A 14,933-nucleotide genomic window follows, 5' to 3' on the forward strand; every position below is an offset into this window, starting at 1 on the left:
TTCCTTCCGTAGATTTAGATTTCTTACCCTCAAAATAAAGGAGGCTTGCCGCAATCTGATAAATAGGGTTCCAATAGTTTAATGAATGGTTCAGATCCCTTAATTTTAATTTTACTTTTCACATATTTTGCCATATCGCGAGAAATTTTTAAAGGAATTGAAAAACTAAGGCAAACAATTATAAAATTCGTTTAGTCTACAATAACCATGCAAATAATATTTTTTAGTTATTATTAATTATTCGGGATAATTTAATTTAGTAATAGCTAAGAACATTATAAATTGTAATGTGTGGAAATTGTTACATCATTTTTTAAAAAAAGTTATCCTATTAGGCGAAATATAAAGTTTGTACGAAATGGGTCGAATAGTTCCTGAGAAATTTGTGCTTTATATGATATCCTTAATCCTTATGCATGAATGCATTAAAAGTCGTTGAAATTACAGTGTAAAATCAAAACTAGTGAAACCAGAGGTTGAAAATCAGTAAAAAAGTAATAACAATAAACGGATAGCCAGTATCAAATATATATTTGAAATATAAAAACTAAACATATTTCCTTTTGCATAACGAATTCAATTTGCATTTCTGAAAACAATCATGTTTCGAATAGCAGTTGAATTGTTTAAATTACAGTGAGTTTTATACTGCTATCAGATATGCTTAAGTAACGATTAAACGACTCCAATTCTAACACCAATAAAACACAACATCTCTAATTACATCTGTTTACAACCCCGTAAATATATTTTATCACCGAACTAACAATCAAATCAAAGCTAATGCGCAAGAGCAAATCACAAAACCAACACTCATTAAAAAAAAAAAAGATATTGTTTCAAAACCAATGGATGAGCAACATCGATAAATACATCTACCAAAGCGTTACATTATAATTCCCTATCGTAACTCTAATAAACTATTTATTAATAGTCATACTTTGGAGAGATATTGTCGAGGTATTCGGGGAGGTATTAGTTAGCGGTAGATGCTATCTCTAAGCGTCAAGAATAGAGGGAAGATAGAATCAAATGAAAATAATAAAATAAGGCATTGCGTCGTTCCTGGAAATCGTATCAGATGGACGTAAGCAACTGAAACCGCCCGAATCAATTGTATCGCCGGTTGGCGATAATGGCCCATCGACAATCGTCAGCCAGGTTTTGAGTAGATGAGATGACATTTTATATCGTTCTTGATATCTTCGATAAAGCCTCCATTTGTTTGTAATAACAGGGATACGACTTCGATTAGGTTTTTGGACGTGTGTAGTCTCTGTCCCTCTTAGTTGTCCGCTAACGGAAATCGACATGTTTTATTGCCCTTTTTTATTAATTCCTTTCGTTCAAAACGATTTAATCTGAATTGCTCATTTCCTTTCCTAATAGAATGTGATTTTTTCTCTCTCTTTGTATTATCGTAATCTGAAATTATGCAACTAACTCATTCAACTCTTTATTTGGTTGCCATCAAATGAACAGTTGTATTAAAATGTCAGCAACGAAAATAACTCCTCAATCTTAATTTTATTTTATCACTATTTCGTTATATTTCTGAAAACTATAAAAGCGAATTTAAGAAAAAATATTGCGCTTACTTATAAATTCAAAAGGTGAAAAAATTACAATTATTTTAATTTTTCTGATTATTATCAAACGTTAATAAGATGCTATTTTTTTTTTAAACTTTGTTAGATAGATTAGCATATAAACTGGAAAATATGCAATTACAAATTATTTTTTTAATAATAAGCATATTATTCTTTTTTCCTTAACGAAATCACGCAAAAAATATAATTGCATAAACATTTGGAATTTCTGCCATAAGAGGTCCTTAAAACCTTTTACTTTATAGTCGTCCAAAACGATTTAATCTGAATTGCTCATTTTCATTCCTAATAGAATGTGTTTATTTCGTTGTATTAACGTAATCTGAAATTATACAACTAACTCATTCAACTCTTTATTTTGTTGCTATCAAATAAACAGCTGTATAAAAATATCAGTAATGATTAAACGAATATATATATATATATATCAATTAAATTAAAAAAGCATTTCCAAAAAGGAAACACCATTTTCTTTATTACAGATTAAATCTAAAGAGTTTATAATTAAAATAACTTAAAATGAATGATTTTACTATCAAAATAATCATCTAATATTCTTAAAAATATTTCTTCTTTAGGGTTTTACCCTTAAAACAAATTGATTGAATTCTGTGAAAAACTGTTTGAAGTATCAATACCAAAATAGCGGTTTAACATGATATTTTTATACGATTATTATTTTTTTATGATTATACAAATTTTAATTACCTTGAATTTATTTATATTTTTTGGGAATTTTAACTTTCAAAAAAATTAAACGGAAAAAATTTGACAAATTCATACATTTTAAATTTTAATTTTTTTGCATTTGATACCTTATTATTAGAATTTTAATTTTGAAATTCCATTTAATATTAAATGTCTGTTTTTCATTTTTGTGTTCATACTTAATGCTTTTTTTAAAACTTGCACAGGGTTTATCTTATTGTGTATTTAAATCAATAGCTAAATTTATCGGAAGTTTACTTCATTTCTGCTCTATTTTTAATTAAAATTTTACTTGAGCAATCACACAGAGACTGAAAAAAAAATCCTCAAGATATTAAGCGTGTATCTGTATTAAGATTATTTATTTATTTATTTATTTTTGTAAAAACTTTTGGTAGCATCAATATAGATATAAAATATTACAAAAAATAATTGAAATTATTTTTAAAAGATGTGCGTAATAATATTTGATGTAAATAATATTTGATTGATACTCTTAGAATACTTATTCATTTAAATTTTAGTGAAACAATAAAAGGCAACTTGCAAACAGTTGAAGTCTTAGAGTAAATTTTAAGAAATCAGAATTGTCGCTTGCAAATTACTGAAATTTCCATGCAAGTATTAAAAAAACAGGGTTGTAAACTGCAAACAAATGAAGTTACAAAGTAAATATTTAAAATATTGGAAATATTAGAATTTGAAACTTAAGAACTGAAGTTTCACTTTAAACATTAAAGATCCAGGATTGCAATAAGTAAACAACAGCTCACAGTAAATATAAAAGAGCCAGGATTGCAATATGCAAACAGCCTCTGAAGATACAATGTAAATATGACAAAGCGAAGATTGTAGCTTGTAAGCAATTGAATTTTCAATGCAAATATCAAAAAATCCAGATTGCAGGACATTATAAAAAAGATTTTAAAAAATTTTACGTCAATGAGGAATTGTAAATTATTTTTCATGCCGTGAAACCTTATGAAGAAAATTATCGTTAGTAAAATTTTTTAACAAAAGAAAAATTATACAACTATTTATGATATGAAAAAATATTTTTCATTAGTGAACAAAATAAACTCTTTAGCATAAGTTAAAAAATTGCTAAAGGCAGGATTTTGGAAAATGTTTTTTGCAAAGAAATGCTTTGAACTAAGCGTGTTTTACTGGCCTATCCACAAATATGAGAGTCGATCATTAAAAGTTTGAAATTATATTCTTCAAACAACAAACTCAAGAAGTCGCAATCTTAACTTTCACAAATCTTGTAAAAAAGATTTTATGCCCCATCTTTTCTAAGAGAAGAACGTCCTATAGGTAATTAGCTTGGATTCTATGGATTTCATGCAGAAAAAAATAACTGAATCAAAAATATTTTGCACGATTTGTAACTTCTCTTCACTGTACATGTTAGTTACTTTATTACTTATTTAAAGACCTACAGAAATAGCGTAAAACGGTAGATATTGGCATTATTTTTTCAACTGGCAGTCAGAGTGTCATTTATTACCAATTTCTAAAATCACGTGATCGATGTTATCGATAAGTTATTTTTTTTCCATCTTCTCCTTATGTTTACTAAAAATATCATGAAAAGAAAAAAGTAATAAAATGATTTCACAATATTTAATGACAATATAACTTCCTTGACGAAACAATTCTTTTGTCAAGTTCATTATTTACGCAAAAAGTTATTTATGATTCAATTAATTTAATTCAAGGCTGATTTAGCAATATATCAAAGAGCAATTATTTTGTCAATCTTCGTGCACAGAGAAAAGTATAGTCAAAACTACCAGAATATGGTAAAGTTTAACGTATTTCTGGCTATTCTAAAAATTTTGCAAAGGATTTCATAAAGAATAATTTACTTAAAAATATCATGTTTGCTTGAAATATTTTATTTTAAATTTTACTAAAATTTTAAAATTTGCTTTCTTTTATTTTTCATACCTTTTAAATAACTTTCAGAAAGTGATGAATATTGCTCCATTAAATAATTGGATTGGATTGTGTGTACTTGTTATTCTATAACGAACTCACACAAAAAATATAATTGTATAAACATTTGGAATTTTTGCCATAAGAAGCCCTTAAAACTTTTTTACTCCATAGTTAAATCAAATTAAAAATAAATTAACTAATTATTATATGTTTAATATTTTTATCTATTCATCATGATTTTTTATAGAATATTTTTTACGTAGAGAGATTTAAAATTATTTTTCCAATTTTTATGCAAGGAGAGCAATATTTTCCGACTAAAGATAATATATATTTTAATTGCACATGATTTAGAAACCTAATGCAAGATAAGGTGTAGCTCAAAAGAGTCTTATAAACTATTACAGGATAATGTGCATTTTAAAATGTTTTATTGAAAATATTATTTTAATGCAAAAAGAAAACAGAAAACCTTAAGCAAATCATGCTGTTGATCATGAATTTGTGGTTTTCCATTTCAAGCATTTGATTTCTAATGTTATAAAGTGATGACTCTATTGCTTGATTTTATTTTAAGTTTGATTTGAGTTTCAGACAGTTAGTTTTATAATTGACATTATCCTTTATTGATTAGTAAGATTTAAATAAACAAAAAATAATAAATATGTATGCAATTCCCACTCGTTCATTGAGAGAAATTTTAACCGTATAGTACTGTGGTGTAATACCGTATTCTATGGTAATAATATTTCTGGTTAGAAAATAATTTTGGTTAACATAATAATATATATTTACGTATTTACACCATTCATTTGATAATTTTTCTGTTCATATGTTATCGATTGATATTAAATTTTGGTTTTCGAAGTTATAGTTATGACACATTCAGTAAAATTACAAAGCTGAAAAGTAAATTTAACCGAAACAATATTTTTCATGCTTTGCCCTAACGCATCACGATAAATACAAAATTTTACTATACGAAATTTTCTCACATATTATGAAACCAATTTTGAATGTTAATTTTGCCAAAATTATTACCAAAGCGCTTCAATAAAAATTACTGAACTTTTTGGTGCTTCCATAGAGCCAGAAACATGGTTAATTTTACCATATTCTGGTAGCTGTCATACTTTTCTTCTGAGCATAATTCAGTTTTAGGTTTGATACAAGTTTATGGTTAATGTTATTGCGATTGTTTTCATTGGGAAAAACCAAAAAATTTAAATACATTAAGTAAAGTTTAATAATATTTTTAAAACTATCAATTAATTCTTAAAAAAATTACAAGCTATGGAATCAGACCCTTAACTTCTTTTCTTTGAATAATTATGTAATTTTTGTCTGAATCGAATTCAGAATTTGCAGAGTCAAAAACTTGAAGGAAAAAAAAAATCAAAATTTTGCAAATATTGTAACAGTATGATAGACAAGGATTTATTGTGTAGGTATCGCAGTTTCTCATTGAAAATATTTTTTAAAAAATGATACGATAATTATACATTATTAGACTATTTTTAAGAAGAGCAACTAATTTTGATTGCCATGACATACTTAGGTTTGAGTTATTTAGTTCTAAATATTAAAATTTTGATATTTATTTAAAATGAAAACAATTGTCAAAAATTTTGTTATTTTTAAGCAAGAATTAGGGAGTGGTATCCTTCTATGAAACTATTAACTTTTATGCATCCTGTCACCACTGCTAAAAGGTTATTTTCAAACTATAAAGTTTTTTCCAAATTTTTCAAACAAACTATAAAAATTTTGAGCATCTTTTTAAAAATTATTTAGCTGAAAATAATTTCTCTTAAAAATGTGTTTTTCATCATTTATTTCAATAAGGACTAAAAGCTTTTAAGAGTGTAAATTTTTCCCGTAACTATAACATAAGTTAAATTTCATCTAGAAATTAAATTGAAAAATATCAGCTTAAAAGAAATTTGCGAGAATTATAACAATTTCAAAATATTTTCTTCAATGAAAATCATATTTTTATATTTTTATTTCTCCTTAACTACTTAAAAGTTGTATTTAAATTTTTTTAAAGACAATTAAGTAAAAAATATTTCATACATATTTTAACCACAAGCCTTGATGAGTTGTTCTGGAAAAAAAAAACATTACATTTTTAAGAGGATAAAAATAAAAATAACTGTTCATTATAATTTTTTTTAATAGTTTTTGTGTTTAATTCACTTATTTATTGACACGAACGCTTTCAACAGAAGTATGACATGGATATTTGCAAGTCTAGAACTGATGAAAGTCTTGAAATTCTGGTTAATAATTCTTTACAAACATTTAATATTATTAAATTTAATTTTTTTATTAAAAAAAGTGTAGAAAAACCCTTGAATTATAAAATATATTTGCAGTGTTCAATTTATTAGTCATGTACAATAAAACATGAACATTAATACACTGTAGTGTTCAATGTATTAGTCATTTGTTATAATAAAACATTCAACTAATAAAGGAATTGGAATGTTCAAACTTCATTACTTTCATAAAAAAATTATTTAAGTGTTAACTATCGCTTAAAAAAAGCTTTTTTAAAAACTTCAGATTATAAAAATGAAATTTTCTGTGCTTTTGAGAAGGTTTTAGTAATGAAATTCATCAGAAATCCCTTAAAACTAGTATCCGGTTTTGTTTAAAATATTTTTATTCTGCAACTGACATGTGAGTGTTTTATTAATTTTAAAATTTTCTTAAATTATAACAAATAGTTTTCGTTTTTATTTTTGTGTGGATCCCCATCCCTATTTAATCAGGCTAGAGTGAATACTTTTCTGTACACTAATTATTTATGGGCAAAGCAAAATTTGTTTTTAGTTTTATTAAAATCTTTTGAGATTTTATTTTCTAAAATTCATTTAAATACGAATATAATTTCTTTTTTTAATAGCATTCGTCTTTTAATCCTTTTTTATTGGGATTTTGTTTTGTTTTTTTCCTTCCCTTACCGGTTTGCTTAAAGAAAGTAGTTAGAAAAGATGAAAAACGCATACTTAACTTTTTCGTTTCTAATTGTACTTGAAATTTAAATGCTTATTTTTTAAAAAAAAAATTTGAATAAGGATATTTAATTTTTAAAAAAAATTGAAATAAGGTTATGATGTAAAATTTAAAGGTAATCATTACTGAACAAGCATTACTAAGTTTAAGTACAAAAAAATATAGAATGGTTTTCAAAAGTTTTTTGATTGAACCAAATTTAAAAAAATACAGTCAGGTTGACCGTCATACTCAAATTAAAGATTTAACTTTCTATTCAGTACAATCTCGCAGAAAAGAGTGAATGTATTTTGAAATATACAAATAATTTAAAACATTTAGTAAACGAAATTTGATGTTACAAACTTCGATAATACGAATTTTTCTATATTACGAAAAAAACTGAATTCCTTATGCATTTTCTAAGCTGATAACAGGAAGAAAAAAAACACCTTAATTCTCCAAATTAACTTCACGGGGACCATTGATGTCGCGAAATATTTTTGATGAAAAAATGGAGGGAAAAAAAATGGAAATTTTTTGTTCCTAACTTCAGGAGAATTTAAAATTCTTTCTCGAACTTCAATTCTTAAAGACTTTTTGCTAATGCTTTTACGAGTAATTTTTTGAAGCCACAATAAAAAGGAAATATCCATATTTGAAAAGAATCTGCTTGAATAACCTGTACGAAAACGTAACAAATGTGTAAATAAATAAGAATATCCGCCCATCAGAGGAAGGAAGTTTTCCAATTTTCTTATAAGAACCGTGGTGGCTCAGAGCGTAGAGCGTTCGCCTCCGAACTAGTTGACTCGGGTTCGATCCCAGAAATTGCTGAAATTTCAATTCCGCACCTGACTCGCATCAACTACACTGCTGACCGAAAATATCCTCAGTTATAGACGGATCATGGGTTAGAGACCCCTTGTCTTCTGTCTAACCGTTGGTATTTTCGTGACTTTCCTCTCCATGTAACGCAAATGTGGGTTAGTTCCATCAAAACAAAGACATCCTCTACAAAGTCACCTTTCCCCTAATACTCCATTCAGGAGCTCCTTTGTCTTCTGGATAGGGTTCAAAATGACAAGACTACGAAGTTGAACATTAATAGTCGTGAACTCAAAATTGAGTTGGTTGTTCAAAGACGGTTATAAAATAAAAGATAAAATTTTCTAATAGAGAAAAAAAAATTATTACTTATGAGGAATGACGCACTATGGATAGTAATGTTGAAGTATGTAAAGGTTGGTAAAAATCAGAAACGTGAACTAAAAAATTACAACATTAAAGGATATAATAGAAAAAGAAGAAGGTGGGGAAATTAAATAATTTCAACAAAATGTAAAATAATCATAAATCGTTTCAAGTAAGATCATTGTTTAAATTAAGGACACTCAAAGTAAATATACGTTAATACACGTTTGTAAAGTTTGTTGAACGCATTAAAATCATGGACACACATTAAAATCATTGAATAAATCTTAATTTTTGCATATTATTATTAACACAAACAATGCCGTGATTGTGTAACTTTGAAAAATAATAAAACGAATAATTTGTGTTCAAATTCAATCAATTACAAATACAAATCAATTGTTTAGAAAATAAAAATAATAGCTTTTTTTCTTCACGTGGAAATTTTATTTCCACGTTCTTTATCGGTATTGCTAGAGGTGGCGGAACAAAGTTTAATTTAGCACTTGCTTGAATAACTCTTATGGATTCACAACACTTCTAAGAAATAACACTTGAATTAGTTGAAAGGGAAGGATGAAAAATGTCATCATTGATTATTAGATTTAGAATATCATTTGAGATAAAAACAAAGTGCAGAAAAATAATAAAATTAATCAAACCTTATGAAAATAATCCTTTAAAATGCGAATACTATATACTCGTTATAGGAATAATATATGAAACTTTATCGAATATTAAAATAATTGTAAAATCTAGCAGAAAAAGGTGTTAACTGACATTATAAGAAAGTGCTATGATTTTTGTGTGATAGATCATTTGTGTGTACAAAAATAAAATTTTTTGACAATTAATAATATAAATAAGACAATTTGTTATAAATAAGATTATATTATTAATATAAGTAAGGCAACTTGTCTTTTAAACAGTTTTCTGCTGTTTTTATATTTTTGAAAGTTGGAGTTTTCCCTAATTACCACTTATAACTTAATTTCTCAAAGTACTTCAATTGTAAATAAATAAATAAAAACTTGTTATCTAAGTTATTCATTCACTAAATTTATTTACAAAATATAAACTTTGTCCATTCATACCTAAAAATGTTTAACACCAATAATCATGAGACCAAATCTTCCAATTTGAAATTATATCAATTAATAAGCATTTTCCATAACGTATCAACTTAATTCAAGTAAAACATTTTAATGCAGAATGAATCAATTGTATTTTTACAGAATTTTCTCGTGCATTTCGGCAAATGTAGACATTTTCGAACACAGAAATTTATTGATTGGATAAAATTTTGGAATTGCCGTCTAATAAGCACAAAATTTGAAAATCGATGCATTTTATTTTTAAAGGCAAAAATATCTTTGTAAAAATGTTTGTATGTTATTCTCCTACTGTTAAAATTTATTTCTTTTTACCAAAATATTTTTACTGAATCAAATAAATCAGCATACATGTATTAGATTTTATAGTAGAAAAATAACTATAGCACAATTTATTTATAACGTTGAAAGTAAAAAATTTCAAATTCTAGCAAAAATTGTATAGAACCAGTTTTTATTTATTTATCAATTTTTATTTATTTATTAATTTTTTTTTAGTATTTATGCAAGTATCTTTGAATTTATTTAAAAAATATAAATTCTCATTATTCTCTCATCATCTCGCTCGTTTAGTTTGCTTTCCTTAGGTTAAGATAGTCCTATAATCTGGAACACAATTTTATTAGTTTGTCTTTGGTATGTGATAAGTAATATAGTCTATTCTTTCACTAGCACCGTTAAACTCTACACTTAATCTCAATAACAGACAGTTACTGACTTTTTCATATAAATCCTTATTCTAAATAAATGAATAACAATAAAATTTGTTTCAATTTAATTTTTCAATTCTAGTCAATAAATATCTAATCATTTTGTGTTACGTATAAATGAAATGGTAATTTTTATACCAACAATGGAAATCTGCTTTTTTTCCTCTCAATATATTTTTTTTATTTCGAATAATTACAAATATATAGTAAATTAGATTGTTATCGTCTCGATTTTTAAAATATTTGTCGGTAAAATTTTTAATAACTTTATTGATGAACCGGAATAGACAAGTTTAATCACATAAAATATTTAAAAATAAGAAAAATAAAATCTTATGAACTGCAACAATTTCTTTTTAAAGATAACTAGAGCAGTATGAAAATTTTTCAAATTTTTATTTACTCAAAATTTGTATTATTGAAAATGCAATTTTGAATTGGTTCTGAATACGTTTTGCTATTGCCTTTTGTTGAGATTATTATTAATAATTTTTGTGATATAGCTGAATTTCTTTTTTCTTTTTTTTTATGATATTAATTTCATAAGTTTTTGCAAAAATAAAGTCTTACCTTTTTATGACGTTTCCGAAACTGTTACTGATTTTACTTTTTAAAAAAAATCAGAAAAATATTGGTGAAATTTAAACCACGTGGTTCTCAAATAATAAGTGTAAAATTGCGCGAATTTTAATGAAGATCTCTTACCAATTTCTAGTTCTACGGAAAACTGACAGCTCTAGCAATTGCCTCCATGATTTCTTTTCCCACTAGAGGGCGCTACAGAACGGTCGATTTTTACTTTTGGTATTGTTTTGATGATCGTTTTCTTCGATTTCATTTTCATCTGTAGAAATTTAATTCTACTCATTAATACTGGCAGCCTTTTCACAAGATTAAATATAAATTTCTTTTAAAAAAAATTCTACTGTGAAATTTTCAGAAAACAATTCTTGTCATTTTTTTAAATAATAATTTTAAATAAATAAATGATTAAAAAATAATAAAACGTTTCAACATTTCACAAATTGTATTGTGTTAAAGCTAAAAATTTAAGAAATTAAATTGGAAATTTTAAAAGTCCTTTTCTTGCATTCGTGCTTTTTATACTTATACTCATATTCGTATATATTATTAAAATTTCAACGGCATTATTCATTGGAAAGCGTATAAATTTACTTTTTCTCCTTTTCCTGGAAAAGAGAAAATGTGTTAAAAAATCAATTATTTTTACAGGTATTTTTATATCAATACTTTATGTTATATCAATCATTTTTACTTTTGAATAAATATTTTTAAATAATGATAGAAATAACTACATCAATAAATATATTCGACAGCACAACTGTTACTTAAAGATTATCTAGTCAAAACAGAGAGAAGTTAAATAATTTTTTTTTTAGATTTATAATTTTCTAGCACCAATATATATATATATATATATATATATATATATATATATATATATATATATATATATATATATATATATATATATATATATATATATATATATATATATATATATATATATATATATATATATATATATATATATATATATATATATATATATATATATATATATATATATATTTTTTTTTTTTTTTTTTTTTTTTTTTTTTTTGCTCCTGCATTTTTGTAACTTTTACTTCGACTTTTTCTTCTTCTGATTATTACACTGAAAAAAGAAGTATGGACAAAACTATGAGAATATGGTAAAATTTACTGTGTTTCCGGCTCTATGGGAACAAGTGTTTTGGTCATAATTATGGTAAAATTAACTGTAAAATATGGTATAATGTGTGCTAAAATTTGGCAAATGTGGAAAAATTTTATAATTTTTTCATGTTACCTTAGAGCAGAGTATAAAAACCATAATTCGGTAAAATTTACTCTTTTAGTTTGGTATTTTTACTAAATTTATGGTAAGAAGAACTATTATTTTAAAAGTCAAAATTTTCGGTAAGCCGTTACCATATGACTGGCAAAATTATCAAATGAATGGTTTAAATCGCGTATATTTAGGTTTTATTAACTTGCATGTTTAGATAAATATATATTTTTTAACCAAAAATGTCATTACCTTACCGTGCTGTAATTCTAATAATTTTTTTTCTACGAGTATGACTCGATATTTTTTAACCTATCTGATCTCAATTTTTTACCAGGCTTTTTTAAAAAAATCAGATTCATGTATACTGATGTAGATTCCAGTGTAAGTACTCTATTAATACACGTAGAAAAAATTCTGGTAAAATTACCGTACTGTATGGTAATGACATTTCTGGTTAAAAAAATCATAATTCAGAGCTATATATATAATGAAACTAAAATATATTATTTAAACCATTATATATGTCATTTTAACCATATATACCAAAATATATTATTTAAACCATACATTTGGTAAATTTCCCGTTTATATGGTAACGGTTTACACCTGATTTTTAAAACTATAGTTCTAATTATAACACATTTAGTAAAAATATAAAACTGAAAATTAAATTTAGCCAAATGAATTATTTTTATGGTATACCCTAAGGTAGAAGTTATCAAATGGTGTTCCGTGGCCTTCTTTGGTTCTGTGTAAAATTCACAAGAGTTGGGGGTTCCAAGAGTAAGGACAATATCATCAATTACGAAACCCTGGAGTAAAATTTATATCTGTAACATTATTGTTAATTTTGCATTAGTTATTTAATATTAATGTGATAAATATTCTCAACGTTTATTTTCGCCTTTTTTTATTTTTATTTAAGCTAGAAAGCCGTTTTAGTTCATTTTCAGTTTATGCAATGCAATAAAATCAATTTACGAAAGAGCCTAGATTCCACCTTAATCCTGTAAATTCAACTGTCTGTCTTATTTCGAGACTAGTATTGTCAAAATGAAAAAATTTCATTTTTCAATTATTCATTAAATATTTTCAAAATAAGTAATGGCCTTAAGTTGATTAATATTTTCCACATTTTCTAATGAAATTTCTCTTACGTCTCGGGGTTCCGCTAAAAGAGGTTTCCACTTAGGGTTCCATAGCCGGGAAAAAAAATGGGAGCCGCTTCCCTAAGGTATCATAACAAAATTACCGAAGTTTATCCCATATTATAAAACCAATTTTTCTTAATTTAACCACAATCATTACCAAAGTAAAAATTACCGAGTATTTTGGTGTTCTCATAGAGCTAGAAATACAGTTAAAATTTAATGTATTCAGGTAGTTTTGATCATACCCTCATTTAGTTTAATATAGTAGATAAAACATTTTCATGTGAACAATACAGCAAATGGAACCTTTAAACGCCTACATTATATTAAAAAAAATCATTAGGAATGAAATGTGAAATACATCATCTGTAAGCCTTCCGAAACTTTTACATGAGTTCTTATGGCAGAATCATTAACATTTACTCGTCATTTTGACGTAGTACATAGTATTCGTGGTCATTATTACTCATCACTGCCCATTAACATGTTCCATAAAACATACATGATAGTTATAAATGAAAAAGAAAACACGCCTCATTCTATTCTTTACATGAAAAATGTTTTCTGAATCCACTGGCTTTCGAAGTCTATTCAACGCTAGTTTTTATAACCCCCTTCCAAATGCGAACCATCGATCTCCATTTCATTCAGAACGCATGCGCGGCTTGAAGGATTAATCGCCAAAGACCTTTTAGTCTTCAGGTGGTTATATCTCAAAAAGAACATTTATTTCTCAACCGTAATTGGAAGGTTGTGATCGTTTTCTTGCGCCAAGTGGCGGTTTTGATTTTTATGATTTTTAGCCTCATTTTGGAAGTTACGAAACCTTAATGTAGCATTCCAATTACATGTGACTACAATTCTGGATTAAAAATTTAATATTACTCGGATTTTATCGGAGTCACCTCTGTTTTTAGTAACTCAAACGATAATACTTGTGACGATACAATTTTATTTAATAAATATTGTGACACAAGCGACATTTAATTGTCTGTATTAATAAAATGAAGAGTTCTGTTTCTGCCTGTCTCTCTTATAACTCCGGAACCGTTTGAGCAAGCGTCTTAAAATTTATACAGAGTGTAAAAAGGGGCAAATTTAGACCCTGATTTAAAAAATTTCCGTTAGATTGTTCGAAAGAGACGTTTAAAAAATGAAATTTTTTCGTCATCTTAGAACTCATTGATAAAAATGAAATTGCAAACGATTTTCTTTCTTTCAAGTATTCTAAATATTGTATCAATGATATTTGCAAGCTTATAGATCTCCTTGAGAATGAGGTTTTTACAATCAATTTTATTTCTTACATCAGATTAACTCATTGATCAGCATGGCATGATAGTATCAGCGGATTACGTCACTAAATTAGTATTCCTAAAGTCATTTGCAACCACGTGTTTATTGTTATATGCTTGGCCAAAGAATACCTGGTTATACGTTTATAGTTATGCTTTTATGTTATATGTTTATAGTTATGCTTTTAAAGCGGGAATCTATATGACAACTTAAAATCATCAGTAATTGAAATTAAAAAAAAGGTATGCATTAAAAAGCAAAATTAATGGATAAATAGTTTTAATTTGTATTATAGAAACTGGAAACAACTGCCATACTCTAAATGAAGCCCATGATGCTTGATTAAATTTGTTATTAAGTAATAATTTAATTAA

At 25.9% G+C, this 14,933-nt stretch overlaps 1 protein-coding gene across 8 annotated transcripts in view; it reads right to left on the reverse strand.

Annotated features, from left to right (window-relative positions):
* LOC107448880 (endothelial transcription factor GATA-2-like) overlaps nucleotides 1-14,933 on the reverse strand; it is a 304,855-nt gene that overhangs the window by 205,649 nt on the left and 84,273 nt on the right. The window contains exon 1 of one of the 8 annotated variants that reach the window (XM_071187714.2): nucleotides 10,849-11,010. The exons of 5 other annotated variants lie outside the window; for them this stretch is intronic. The gene's annotated coding sequence lies outside the window, so the exon portion shown is untranslated. 8 annotated transcript variants of the gene reach the window in all.

This window comes from Parasteatoda tepidariorum, chromosome 2 (genome assembly GCF_982258835.1).
Source record: "Parasteatoda tepidariorum strain Cologne lab strain chromosome 2, Ptep-v5.0, whole genome shotgun sequence".
NCBI lineage: Eukaryota > Metazoa > Arthropoda > Arachnida > Araneae > Theridiidae > Parasteatoda > Parasteatoda tepidariorum.